Below are 15,247 nucleotides of genomic sequence, written 5' to 3' on the forward strand. Positions count from 1 at the left end.
ATATCTTCCTAGGATAGTGAGGTAACCACCGGTTACGGGCGAACCGCCATTCCTCTCCTCGAGGTCCAATTAAATCGTAAAATCGTAGCTCCGAGGCTTGGAAATTACATGCTGCTTTTACCCCGCTTTGCTGGCCTCGCTCCCTTAGCGACAGTCCTTCTTCTTCAACTTATCTCATCCCAGGGGCTGCGCGTGTATCCTACCCTAGATTTTACTTTATGAACTGGCGGACAGGGGTCGATGATTAACTCGGCGAAGGGTTAATCGCGATTCGTAATCGCGAGCGCTCAAAGCAGACTTTTATTAGCCCTATATATTATCTATAAAAGGCGGTTAGTTATAAATATATACTCCTGTGATATGTATCTTTCTTATCACGTTTTTATGAATCTAGAGCATGAAAAAAATCTTAATTTGAAATTATTTCCAATTAAGGGTCGTATTATATTAGCAGGATCATATATATTACGTGGTAATAGAAATTATTAAATATATGATAATTATTCTCTAATTAAATATCTCCATCGAAACAACACTCGTTTCAATTTTTCCGGCTGAATAAAGTATAGACCAGAGAGATTATACGTACACATAAAAATCTGTGATAGCTCTGCAAAATGTACAAATAAAAGTTCTCGAGGATCCACGTCACTTGAGGCATGGGCGGCTATAATTTTGCGCTCTTACGCGCCGTATAATCATTGGCGTAAGGAAACGTCGTGAGAAAGAACTCGTTGATGCTCAACGTGGTCATCTCGTGATTATCTTACCCACATGCCGCGACCGACGTATCTTTGGAACCCGGGAATTAATGATCGACTTTCACTTCTTTCGTTTCCCTCGAAACAAATATCTTCGTTCCATCCATTTCATCCTTGGCAATGAATTTTTTTCTCTTCTTTTAGTTTGACATAATTAATTACAGTAAATTTAAAGTCAAACTTGTGACGGTCGAAATATAATAGTATTGCTCATTTATTGGCCATAGTAAAATCCCAAATGATTATATTTTATATGCAATGATTTTATTATATGCTAATGTAGCTAATAATATTTCTTCATTCTTGAAACAGTTAGACTTTAATATATTCCATCAAGTACAGCAGATAGATGTGTGTTACCGAGATAACGGGTGCGAGAGATATTTTTATAACACCATCTGTAGAAAGAGTAATGACAAAATAATGATTGTCGTATAACGGGCACTTTGCGCATGATGTATGCATCGGGGCGAACAGATTTAGTTAACGGACGTCTTGCATTTTTTTTTTTACTTCGCGTCTCTGAACGGGGATAAAATCGGGAACGAGCTGTTAAATCCGAGGTGTCCGAGGATTCCTCGAGGTAGAGCTTACCCGACCGCGCTCTCCCGAGTGCGCTGTAATGACATCCCCCTCTGTTGCGCTTTAGTAAAAAGTCACATACGACATTTTAATGCACTCCCGGTCTCTGTCACGGCGGATTACGCCTCTAATAGTAACACCGTTACCCTGTCCGTTACGTTTTCACGATAGCGCAAGGTCACCGTACCCTGGAAAGATTGATTCACTTTACCACGCGATAAATAAGGATTGCCTCAAGATGAGTGATAAACGAGATTCGTATCAATCGTTGTATCGTGCCTCTTTCATTATTCGCCGACACTCATCGTCCGAGTTTTGCAACGCAATGTTCATGTAACGTCAAACGTAACTATTGGAGCCGATGAATTTTTAACTTGAAACTTCATTTAATTTTCAATGAATTTTTTTCTTGATATGCATGAAGAATTAGAGAAAAATCGTTCACTATATATAAGAGAATAATTGGCTCTTTCATGAGCGATATCAGTCAGATTGAGCATCACTGTTGCATACATGACGAGTGCAAGGTTCTGCGAATCTTGTAAGGGTCGGAGAAGAAGCTGCCCGTTTTCTGCGTCCACTCCTCGGGAATATCTCTTTAAACGACCTATTGTTCTGCGGTTTAAGTCGCGCGAATCTAAATGTGGCCTTGTAGACTTTCCATTAACTTGGCGAATGTTCCTGCATGTTCATGACATACGTCGCTTTGAAAGCGGATCGATAAGGTTTAAGTTGAAAACTTTCACTTGCAAATTGTTTTTAAACAATAATGGTGCTTGAAATAACAAGCAAAATCGATATATTTACGTCGAACGCGTACTGTAATTAATTATAATAAATTATGCTGAAGCATCGGTTCCTATGTAATGATATTAAGCCGAAGAAAAAGTTGAATTGATTGATCGATAAATATGATCTTTTCTCTTTCTGAGAGTAATTGTATACAGATACACGGCGTGTTCTCTCGAGAGTGTGTATAGGATTAACGTGTAGGTCCTCTCAACCTCGTTGACCTCTGACTGAGAAGGCGAACAGGCCGCGCCGCGTCGCGTCGGCTGGTTTTTCAAACTGCTGAAGACGGCTGTTCGCAAGGATATACTCGCCCGTAACTTTTCACAGCGGGACCGGTCTCCTCTTTTGCTAGAGAGACCCGGTTAGTGCCCCTTTTCTATCTGGCAAAGCTCCAGTGCCATCGATCCTCGTTGCTCCGAGGAGTCAAAGAGGGAACAATGCTGGCGCCGAGACGAGAGAATATTTACTCGTGCCGCATTATCCAGAATACCAGACTTCGAACGTCATTCCAATGTTTTCTTCTTTTTTTAGCTCTCTTTTAAAGTGGATATTTAAATGTTTCTTCGACTTTGAGCTGGCTCGCTCGGCTAAGGAATCTAATATAGAGAAAAAAAAATCAACCAGCATCTATTTTTCTTTTTTTTTAATAATAAGTTTAGAAAATTTATATTCACACACACACATATATATACTTTTCGTATATTTTATCAGCTCATATTTATTATCGAAATAAATATAAATTAAAAATAATTGTGCACACTGAGAAAATTTTAGAATTTACCCTTATAAGAATATACCGTTTTTCTGATTAATTTATTTACCACAAAAAATATTAATATTACAATAAGACATAAAATATGTTCGATTAATTTTTCTATGTACATATTAATATTTTTATTGTGGTAAATTTTAATCAGAGAAGCTCATAAAATTCTTCCCATACCATATTGTCCTACGATTACTATAATTTTCAGGGTAAATTCTAACAGAAAATTCTCTCCGTGTATGGTATATAGATACGCCAAGATATTATTCGCGAGAAAATTTTAACTCGCGCACCCGCGTTACCGGATATCCCGTTCTCCCTTTCCGAGGAAAGCGATCCCTAGTCGTCGGTGTGATCGAAGTTTCCCATAAATTTAGCGGATAAGTTATCCGGAAGATCAGAAACCTCGAGCGGCCACGGTCGAGGTTCAGGGATTAAGTTATACGTCGTGACGGTTATAGTTGCGATTTATGCTCGATCTTGGGCGTGCAGGAAGTGCACAGTCGGGATGTGGAAGAGAGGCTAGTATTCGAATCTCGACGGGATATCTCTCCCACGATTATTTCAATACCGTAGTCCGTATAGCTGCGGAAGAGTCGTCGCTTCGTCCTGCGATACTTCGTATGAATATAACCGCGGGAGAACAGCCGCGCATTTAATCTCCCGCAATCTAAGCAAATCTCCAGCGAGACGATCGTTCCGCGTAGAAGAAGAAGCCCTCGCTGGCTCCCGGAGCTTGTAAATACGAACGATTCCTGGTGGCCGGACTCGAAGAAATTGCGTATTGTTGGCTGTCGGCTCGGTTCGACCTGACTGATCCTTCCGCGCGTTAGTTATCCCGAAGAATTTGCCCGGAGCCCGGAACGCGTGCGGAAAGAAATCGCACGCGAGATAGAACGCGGAACGTTTATGGCGAATCGACTGAAGCCAGGGGCAAAACCTTCCGAGTTTCGAGAACTAATTTCCTCGTTTGCCGAGCTTGTAAACTTGCACGATATCTTGTCTAAAACAGTGATTAATCTTTTGTTAAGTACCACAAGTATTTATTCACCTATCACTGTTATAGTATTTAATAATATTATATACATATATATATGTATAAATATATTATATATAATCTATTATCTTATACATAATATTATTGATATTATATATAATCACTGTTGCAATATTTAATTATATATATCTCTACAATGAAGAAAAACTTTAAAAAGGGTTGATATATCGCTTTACTAGTTCTAAAAGAGACTGACAAGATTACTGGGGGTGAAACAGCAACATGAGAGAGATTGATATGTGGGGTATTAAAACTAAGTGCGAAACTTGAAAGGTTTTTTGCACCGGTCACACTAGTCTGTACATTCTCAAAGCGGTCGCTAAATTAGCTAGGTAAACTGAGAAGAAAATGAGCGGAATTATTCTCGCAGGTAAATCTTCAGAGCTGATGAAATCTCGTAGGCAAATCGGCGCAGGCTCGTAATAACGCTTGTAAAAGGGCCGTTTCACGCAATTACATAAATCCGTACGTCCAAGCGAAAAGTAGTCATTGCTGTGTACTGTGTAGGCAATACTTAAACGTTATAAGCGTTAGCAACCAAGGTCGTTTAATCCCATAAGCGTATTTTCCTTGGATAACGAGAACGCAGCGATATCCTTAGCTTATAAATATGCTGTCAGAATGAGAAACGTTGATTGCGGATATGAAAAATTATTCGAATTTCCGTAATCGACTTTTTACTTGGAGGATAAAATCCATCAGACGTGTCGAATCGGATATTTTCCTTGACCAAGCATAATGTTGGTCACAGCTGTCAAGTTTTATATTCATTATTCAGGCATCTGATAACGGTAACGACTTATGCGAAGACATTAATAATCGTGAGATCATCGATGTTCTCGGCTAAAAGGCAAAACACGTATGTCTATATTTTCATACATATTCATACGAGATATGCGTCACTCGATTGAAAGGCCTGCTTTCAACAGGGTTTGTAAAAAAGTACGTAAATGGCGAGGGGGACGCGCGAAATCTCGACAAAACGACTGAAAGGAATCATCGAAGTGTATCGATCGATTAAAGTGTAGATAGGAGCGAACGAGGATGTGTACAAGTTGGCTAAGTATGTTTGAAGAGGCTTGTAAAAGGAAGTCGGAGTAAAAAACGAGAGGACGACAGGACGCGAATTGAGAGACGTCCTCGGAAAAAGTGAACTAGGAGCCGCAGAAAGAAAAGTCTCGACTCTCGAAGAATGGGAATAATAATTCGTGACGGCCAGCACGCTGAAATCATTTTCCCGAGCTTCTCGCGTCATTAACTCGCGCGGCTCGCCGAAGCGGCATCTCTTCGCGTTTCGCTTCCTACTCTTCCTTTTCGTCGTTAACTCGTTTCTTGCCCTGAACTTGAATCCGTCTTTTCCCTTCGGCTTCGCTTCCACGTACCTTCCGTGTTTCATCAGCCGTGGACCTCCTCCCTTCGAAGGAGAAGGTCGTTGCGGAGCTACGGTAGCTTGTGTTTGCGTGATGACCAACTGTTTGCTACTTCGCGGTAGCGAAAGCAATTGGAAGTAAGGAGGATTCGAGAAAATTGTAGTTTCGATGAGTAATTCTGATACGACGTACCTACGAAGAGGTAAGATCTAATTAGATAATTCTAACTACGATAGCACGCCGCTCGGATGATCTTTGGAAAAATACAGAACTTCAACACACTCTCTCGCGTAATCTCTTACTGTAAAAATATGTTTCCAATCTCGTGCACAATATCATTTTTATAAATCATTTTATAAAGAGAAAGATAATTTTTGAAGATTTTTAGCAGATATAAATAACTTTGAATTTTTTTATTCGAATTGTATCGAATTTTATTTGATATTCACAAATTTACAAAATGATAGGAACATGTGTATCTGCACGGAGAGAATTTACTCTGAAAATCATGGTAATCGTGGGACAATATGGTAAAAGTTTCTCTGATTAATATTTACCACAATAAAAAATATTAATACATACATAGTAAAATTAATCGGACATATTTTACATTTTATTGTAGTAGATATTAATTTTTTATTGTGGTAAATAACTTATAAAATTCTTCCAATATCATATATTGTTCCACGATTACCATGATTTTCAAGATAAAGAAGAAAAAATTCTCTCTGTGTTAAAGACAAACATTGTCGATGAAAATATTAAACGTGAAAGTGACAAGACTATATTCGGCTTTTGTCGCGATGACGAACGACTCTTGTTCGAAAAGACGGTCATCCGAAAACGTCGATGACGCCAGCGTTTGCTCAGCGCGTGAAAGCGCGAGTGTATTGCAAAATCGTGATTCTGTCAGCTTCTCCTCGGTAGCGAGAGGCGGCTCGTGTGAGAAACGTGGGTGTTTAATGTCGCACGGATTTGTGCACAAGTATATACCCAGTCGTTTTCTCGCGCAAAAAAGGGACGGACGCCCCCACGAGAAAAATCCAATTTAGGCGTTGCCCGAGGGGGGAATTTGCCGAGGTGGGCGCAAATTTCTTCGAGAAGAAACTCGATTTCTTGCGAGACACTCGCAAGGACACGAGAGAGAAGTTGCAATGTCATCTCGTCATCCACCGAATAAAATTACCCACGCGAATACCAATTTTGGAAACGTCTCGCGCCTACGTCTTCGATGATTCCGATTATTTCGACCAGAGATTTTGGAATTAATTGTTTCCGTTGAATCCTGGTCTCTCTCTCTCTCTCTCTCTCTCTCTATATATATATATATATATATAATTTTACACCTATATGTTTTATGTTATATGTATACGTGGTAGTTTAAAAAATTAAATCTCGCGAAATACTCTGTCAATATTGTTTTTAACAGGTCTGCAATTTTTATACTTTTCATTTGTATTCTTACTGCTCTTATATACTTTTTTGTCATTTAATTGCTGGCGAGAATTGTGCTATTTATTTCGTAAACCGATATTACGCAAGAAATTACAAAAACATTATTTTTACTATCGTCAACCTTGTTATTTTCTTACATCATTGCAGATGTCACGCGCAAACTGTAAGTTACATTCTTACCTCATTGGTACGCATCGCGGACCGCTTTTGAATTTCATTGACATACTTCTATAAAGCCGAGCTGTACTTTGGCCAAACCGTGATGCGACACGCAACTATGTGTATTGCGTTAATGGAGATTTTCTCTGCATTTTAATGAGAAAAACTTTAAATTTTCGGACAATTGCGTAATCATTCTTCTTTTCTCATTCGCAGTGGATGGATGAAGCTTATCAAAAGTTTTTTTAATCTGCAACATTTCTTCATCTCCTTTATATAAAGAATAAATTAATATTAATGAATAAATTTTTTCTTACAAATTTTACTTGATTAATTGTACAGAAAATTTCAAGTATAAAAATCGCTAGAAAAATTCTGAAAATCCTTGATAGACAGTAAGACGATGATAGTGTTGATACGTTGAATTAAGGAGGGAATCTTCGCATGTTCTCTCTTCTTCGATCATTTATACTTGGATCTACCATGTGTATTTTTTTCTCTCTCTTCGAAAAGACCGCACCCAATAATTATACAAGATAACTAACTGGTTGCACGCGTCCGTTAACTTGTACCGTGACGCCGATCAGCGAGTTTACAGTGTAATTGACGCCAACGTATATAGCATAGGTAAAATAATTTGATGTATTATTCGTCGCGAATGCATCCGCGCAGCGAAGCGGAAAGAGGAAAATTCCCGCGCGAGGATTCTCGATTTGCATCGGCTATTTTTAGCGATGCGCGCATATTTCCAACGGGAGAATTCCGAGTCGCGAAAATTCCGGGAGAGATTCCACGGGGATGTTGCGCGCGGAATATTGGACGGGGGCCCGTATAACGAGCGGCGCAAACACCGGCATTTTTTCACGTTTCACGCGTTTCCGCCTCTCTATACCCGGAGCTGTTCTTCGTGCCGCATGATTTCATCTCTTAACGCATCGCTATTTCCGTTGACGTGACTATCGTTGCCGCTAGGAGAATTTTTTACACTTAATAGGAAATGCCCATAAGTTTACATTTTATAAATAATTAATTTGCGATTAAATTCTATTTATAATCTTATACGTATATGCTCTGTCGCGAGACGAGAAGAACGTTTGAGAAAAGAGAAGTAAGTAGGAGACACATTTTTTCTGAATTCAGCTGAATTCTAAGAGAAAATTCTCTCTGTGTAGAATTTACCCTGAAAATCATGGGACAATATATAATCAATCATGGGACAATTTTATTGGTATTGGAAGAATTTTATGAGTTTCTTTGTGCGATTAATATTTACCAGAATAAATAATATTAATAAATTTCCCACAATATAAGATATAAAATATGTTCGATTAATTTTATTATATACATATTAATATGTTTTATTGTGGCAAATATTTAATCAGATAAACTCTAAAAAAATTTTTCCAATAAATTTTCTTCGTGCATAAATCAGGTTTGTTTTAAAAATAATTAAACAGTCAAACTATTAAATATATCTAAAAATAAATGCTTGTTTTCCTCTTGGCAGTTTTGATTAGCTTAAACCGATTCATTTTTCATCGCGTCGCCGCCTTCTCACGCGAGGGGTCAAGTTCAACTGTGGGAAAAGTCACAAGGTCGTCGGTGATCAATTTTCAACCTCTTCAACTCTGACGTGTTGGATGTCGTGTCTGAACATTCCAAGTGTCGTGATCGAGAGGGTTACTACCAGAAGTTCATACGTCGCTGAAGGAAAGAGAGACGGAGTCAGCCGGCCGGCGCGATGCAGCTGCAGCTGGAGTCGCCGCCGCCGCCTGCTGAACTGACCGGCCGTCGAACCCGAGAAATGTTCCGCGAGAGAGATGTATCGTAATAAGTGCACCAAGTGCCCCACAGGCAGGGCAAGTCCCGGGAGAGGATGCCCGTCGCCGATCGTGCGAATCCATTTGCATTTATCCACGCGAGACTCTCCCTCTCTCTCTCTCTCTCTCTCTCTCTCTCTCTTTCTCTTTCTCTCTTTCGTCTTTGACATCCGCTAGGTAGCCTGGTAACTTTTTAGTTGATGAATTTCTCTCGATACGCCCCGGCGACACGGATCTTCCTATCTGTCGTCGATAGATCGCACGCGATATGGATATTTTTCATAGTCGCACCGACGTTCCACCGTAAGCTTGCAGAAAAACCTGTGATTTTCCAATCACCGATCCCGTTAGTCGCTCGACACGAGGGTAGGATTTCCTTCTCCCGCGCCTCCGCCAGGGACATTAGCGTGCGGCACGATCGTCGTCACGTAAATCATAGACAGAAAGACAGAAGATGCGCCCTCCGTTTGCATGCATGCACGGTTTGCCGTCTCGCTTCTACTGGTTGCGGTACGAGGAAATTGCCTTGGCTAATAAGAAGTTTAGCGGCTTCCTGGTTTACGCGAAATTAGCGTTACGGTATATATACATTTTTATCGAGCTCTCCTCGCTATCTATGCACGCTTATATTATATTTTGATTGCAATCGTGTTAATCGTAGATTGCGACTTGCACGTTTCTTTTTCATCCACGTAAAAATTGCTGGCATGATCCACAGGATTTTTTCCAGGAGGGGGCATGATTAATTTTTTGTTCTTTCTTAATTTTTTAAATTTTATTTTTTGTTATTTTCATTTTTAAATATTAAATATTAAATATCAATTGATTCCACGTAAACATTGCAGGCATGGGTGTCCGCAGAATTTTTTCCAGGAGAGGGCATGATTAAATTTTTTCCTTACTTTTTTAAATTTAATTTTCTTGTTATTTTTATTTTTAAATATTAAATATTAATGATTCCAAGGAAGTGCAAATGCCCCTTCTTGTCCCCTTTTGCGGACGTCCATGATTGCTGGATATATTTTTTTATTACTTTTCGTCGCGACTGGCATTTATTGACGCATACTTAATAAACGAGTATTATGGTGGGTGTAAAGTTTAAATATTCTTCGCGCAGCTAAAATTCCCACCTCTATACGCTTTTTATTCGTCGCGTAAATCACGTCGCAACCTTTGTGCAACTTCCTGGTTCGCAAATTTGACTGCGTGCCGCGTCCGTTGACGTAATCTTCGTAGAGGTACATTCGTGCATAGTACTGTTACGAGCATTCTATTAGCATGACCGACGTGGGGGAAATGAACAGAGCCGCGTATATAAGGCTACACAACAACGGATGCGAGACTTCTCTATGACAGTTTACTATACGCGCGTATATATGAATTATAATTACGTATATTCGCAGCTTCCTGGACGCGAGATAAGAGAATGCGGACGTATAGCTTGCAACGGATGCAGCGAGAAGTCGACGTTTTAGCATGCATCTTTCCTCGGGTGCCGTTAGTCTTCCTGTTTCGCGTCTTCTCAGAATCCGGGGAGTGTTCTGGCAAACACATGCAAATATGCGATGATATATCGTACTGTTGTAATAAAGAAAACTACTTAATACATAAAGGAATTATATATTATACACATATTTTTTAATGAAGTAAATTAGGATGAACAAGCTTTCTCTCTTTCTTTCTCAACGCTACATCTTTAATCACAAATACACTCGTAACATTATGAAACTATGTATGTTAAATCTATGTGCCACGTTACGTTAAGTACCACGTGTAAAAGACTCGCGAGAGCATTAATAATAATGACGAAAAGGCGGCGCTGATGAGTCGGTTGATGGGCCAATTTGCATGAGAACCTCTTAGCTACTGTACCCTCTAATCAAGCCAGAGGGCAGAAAGTGGATGTCCGTAATGGAAGTACTGCCTCCCTCTCGAGCCTTTAAGCAGATCCACTCTCATGCAGGTCGAATGTTCAACCCGCAGGTCGCGGTATAGACAATAATGATCGCTCTACGTAATCAGGTTTAGCCACTGTAGAGAGAAGAAAAAAATAAAAAATACAGTCAATTGAAAAAAATGCATTCTCGAAGATATCCCGTAAAAATCGAGATCCAGGAATTAATGTCGGTTTTGTGATTGACTTCGTTACTTCAGAAAAAATTCACGATGAGAAACGCGCATGAAAATGTCTCGTTATAGTCGATAGATCGCTCGAGGGATCTCGAGCTGTTAACGAGATATTAACGACGAGAGAAGATGATACTGCTACTCGAAGACTAACGACTCATTCGGCACCGTGCAAGGAAAAAAAAACCGCCGATGATCGCCATCCTTTTTGCCGATTACACTCGCGATATTACCATTAGTATGGCTATTCCGCGCTTCTTCCCAGATTATTGAAGTTCGAAACGATAAAGAGACTGCCGCGCGCTGATAATGGCGTCAGACTCGCAGTCAGGTAGGCGTCAAGTAATACCTGGCATTAGAGTGATCTTCGCTTCTATGCACTCTCATGTCGCTCGAGTGCATATGTATGACGTTTGCGCACGTCCTTCTCTGGATCCACATTTCTCGTTTTTTTTATTCGCACAGAGAGAATTTTCTCTTAGAATTAACCCTGAAAATCATGATAATCGTATCATGAGATCAAATATGGTATTGGAAGAATTTTATAAGAGTTATTTACCATAAGAAAAAATTAATATCTACCATAAGATATAAAATATGTTTGATTAATTTTACTATGTACGTATTTATATTTACATATTTTTTAATTCTTTATTGTGGTAAGTATTAATCAAAGGAACTCATAAAATTCTTTTATGCGAGTATCATGATTTTCAGAGTACATTTTAAGAGAAAATTCTCTCCATGCGTGTATCTTCCCTTCTTCCTTGTCATATCTTTGACGTTTCGCTCACGTGCTCAGACAGCACATGTCCAAAATTAACATAAGACATCTTTAAGATGTTTTTAAGATGTCTTTTGGATATCCTATCATAAGATTTGTGAAAGATATAGTCAAGATTTTTTAAATGATGTCTTACACACTAATTTTGAACCTGTGAGATGAAGGATTCTCGATCGGGCGCAGAACTTTCCGCGAACTTTTCATCGTCTTTCAAAATACACATATATATAATAATATTAGGTAAGCTCGAGATGAATCGCGCCAGAGGGCAAAGGATGCGACGCAACAAAAACACACTCCGCACGTAAGGTCCTGACATGAGGTATCTCTCTTGAGGAGAGACGCTGATTCACGCGCGAAACGTGCGTGTTCATCGATCGTCGATCGTCAAGAAGATGGATATGTACACACAGTAATGGATACAGCTCAAAGGGGTGTCTGTAAATTGCATACACAAAGCGTACGTATTTGTGCGCAAGACGTACGCTTTGACGCGTATATATCGTATACTGTACTTTAGGTGTCCGGGTATATTTTGAATCTTACAATTTCTTCGACACCGATGAGGAATAAACGCTGATAAATATACTTAATATCATATAACATCGGGTTAATTGAGAAGAACCGTTCGGTGACCGACAAGCGACGCGATTAATAGTCACCGATTTTTAACGCGATTCGACTCGATCGGGAGTTGCTGAAAGGTCATCGACCCGTGTAGAAATCCAGCATGAAACGATTCTTTCGCGACAATTATTGAAAGCAATTGGTAACGATTGGAGAGATAATTAATTTTACACGAGTACACGCGTGTTCAAGAATGTGTATGTTTGAAGGATACGCAAGCTATCGAGATAAAAGATCTTACAACGAGCGTCGTGTATCGCGCAATTAACAGAGGAAAAGCAATTTATCGCATCTTCGCCGAGGATACGTCGGACAGGCATTTAGTATCAAAAATACCGGAGGTATGCTCCACCACCCAGAGGGGGTAGGAAAGGGAAGGGTGAAGGGAGGAAAGCTATCTCGAGATCTTAAATATCTTTATATACGATCCAGGAAGAGTATAGGCGCGTACGCGAATGTAAATGAATTGAAATGAAAATTCCTTGAAGCTGAAATACCTGGAGAAAATCACATGGTTCGTAGACAACCTAACGATCGGATAAGCACAAGCGACCTTTTCTGCAACGGGTGGAATCTCTCAAAGAGAATTCCGTTCTTAGTCGAAATAATAAAAACAAGCTGAAATTAAATTGAATAACAAATAGTAAAAATAATCGGTAATCAACATTTAATAAAAATTTGACAAATTCTTAAAAAAAAATACATTTAAAAATGAGTGCTCATGCACGAGACTAAGAGGACAATATTTTTTGGAGAAGAGAATCGCGTTTCTGGGATCGGTCTAAAAAATACGTAAACTCGCGACTACGAGGGTGGTCCAGAATATAGGCAAGAGCTAAGGAGAGAACAGGATGCTAAAAGTGTCCATCCTTTTGCTGCTCGAATCCGTATCGCGTGACAGTGTCCTGCTATCGGTGTGTATAGTGGTATGCGATGGAAAGGAAAAAAAAGGGACCGGTCACAGGACCGTAATCGGGGGCCACCGGGCCCCGCCTTGCGTGTTCTTCTCTTTATACATCGCAATAAAGCCGGCGGAGATCCCCGCTCGTCCGGTTGCTAGGTGGGTGTGTGAAACGTAAAGTCGACGATCCAACGTTTCTCCGGGCTCTCTCGGGCCGATGCACCGCAGATTGCGAGTATCCTTGCTGAGGTCGAACGCTGAGAGGCTCCGCCGAAGGTCGTTGCCTGCTCGATATACCCGGTGCTCGTCTAGGAATCCGCAACATCGGCCCGTTCGCTCGATCCCTCGCTAGATTGCCGCGGGAGAGATTACGGAACTCTAATTTATTCAATACTGTTATCCCTAATCGAAAAATCAGTTCAATATATTGTTGAAATAATTTTTTACGAAGAAGACGATACGCAGTGAAGAGAACACTGTTATTATTAAAAGTTATATTAAACAAATTATTGATTTCAACAATGTTGCTTTAATATTTGTAGACAGTAGAACATTTATATTTTCTATTTTGCTAAATTTTTCGGTGACTTTATATTTGTTATTAATATTCAGTATATATTTTTGCGCATCTTTTATATTAGTAATACATAAATATATGATTTTTCTTTCTTTATTATATTGTATTATAGAAATAATGATATTACATAGAGTACTACGTCAAGATTATTTATTTTAAAATATATACACAGAGAATTTTCTCTCAGAATTTATTCTGAAAATCATGGTAATCGTGGCACAATATAATATTGTAAAATATTAATATCTATTACAAATCACAATAAGATATAAAATATATGTGATTAATTTTACTATGTACATATTAATACTTTTTATTGTGGTAAATATTTTAATCAGAGAAACTCATAAAATTCTTCCAGTATCATATTGTCTTACGATTAGCATGATTTTCAGAGTAACTTCTAAGAGAAAATTCTCTGCGTGTATATATTAAGTGTATATATTAAAAATTAATAAATAAGAAATAAATTTGTGACGCAGCATTCCATATGTAATATGAACGACGCCTGATGATTGTAATATTCGCTCGTAAATTTCGCCAAAGTAAGTTAAACGCGCGACGTGAGCGTCAATTTTATATGCAAATATATAACATCGGCGATTTATATATACTGTCCATATTTTATATAATAACATCGAATTATGCATTACACGTGCATATGGAAGTGGCATATAATGCCAAGTGGAAAATTAATTTTATCGTGCCATCACATACTACTGAATAATTTGTGTGTGCCCCAACTTCCAAGGCTAAGCAAGTTCGAGACTTCCTTTCAATTCTCGTCAAGGACGAACGGTCTTTAAGGACGATGATTATCCATTTGATTACATTCATTGTCCGCTGGAACTGGCAGGAAACTGTTCGATTACGGATTACTACCCTCATTAGAGATCACCGTCAGCATTAATGACGGTTGTCTGCCAGTACAGACAACTACTGAAATCTGATCGCTGATATCTGAAGAAGGACTTGTACGCGAAGGAACTTAAATACCTACCTAAAGGATATATGAGGAAATGCAGAAGAGTATCACAAATTAAACGGAAACTCTCTAATTAAATAAGATTTTTTTAAATGACAAATTCAGATGTCGGAAACAAAATATATCCTTCGCAAAAAGAGATATCATGATGAAACATTAGATAACGTCGAAAATAATTAATTGAGAGAAAGATTTTCATACGAGATTGAGAAATAATATAACGTTTAGTCATCGCGAAAGAAGACGCAGTTTTTAGAGATCGCTCGTAGCAAAAAGATCGATCAAAAACAAAGAAGAGTACATCTAGTTTCTCGAGGAGAGTCGGACCTCCGTGCTCGGTAAAGGAGATCCGAAGAAAGAGCACAATGGCGACGGTATAAGGTCCACAAGGGAACAGCGAGAATGTAAATTACATGTAGGTATTCCCTTTCTGGATATCTCTCGGACGAGCGAGACGGAATCGACGAGAGAGGAGAGAAGGAGC

At 39.1% G+C, this 15,247-nt stretch overlaps 1 protein-coding gene across 1 annotated transcript in view; it reads left to right on the forward strand.

The window, feature by feature from the left end:
• pio (zona pellucida domain-containing protein piopio) overlaps positions 1-15,247 on the forward strand; it is a 57,908-nt gene that overhangs the window by 37,842 nt on the left and 4,819 nt on the right. The gene's annotated exons all lie outside the window — the stretch shown is intronic.

This window comes from Nylanderia fulva, unplaced genomic scaffold (assembly GCF_048542155.1).
Source record: "Nylanderia fulva isolate GAGA-0341 unplaced genomic scaffold, ASM4854215v1 Scaffold1, whole genome shotgun sequence".
In the NCBI taxonomy this organism is placed as follows: domain Eukaryota; kingdom Metazoa; phylum Arthropoda; class Insecta; order Hymenoptera; family Formicidae; genus Nylanderia; species Nylanderia fulva.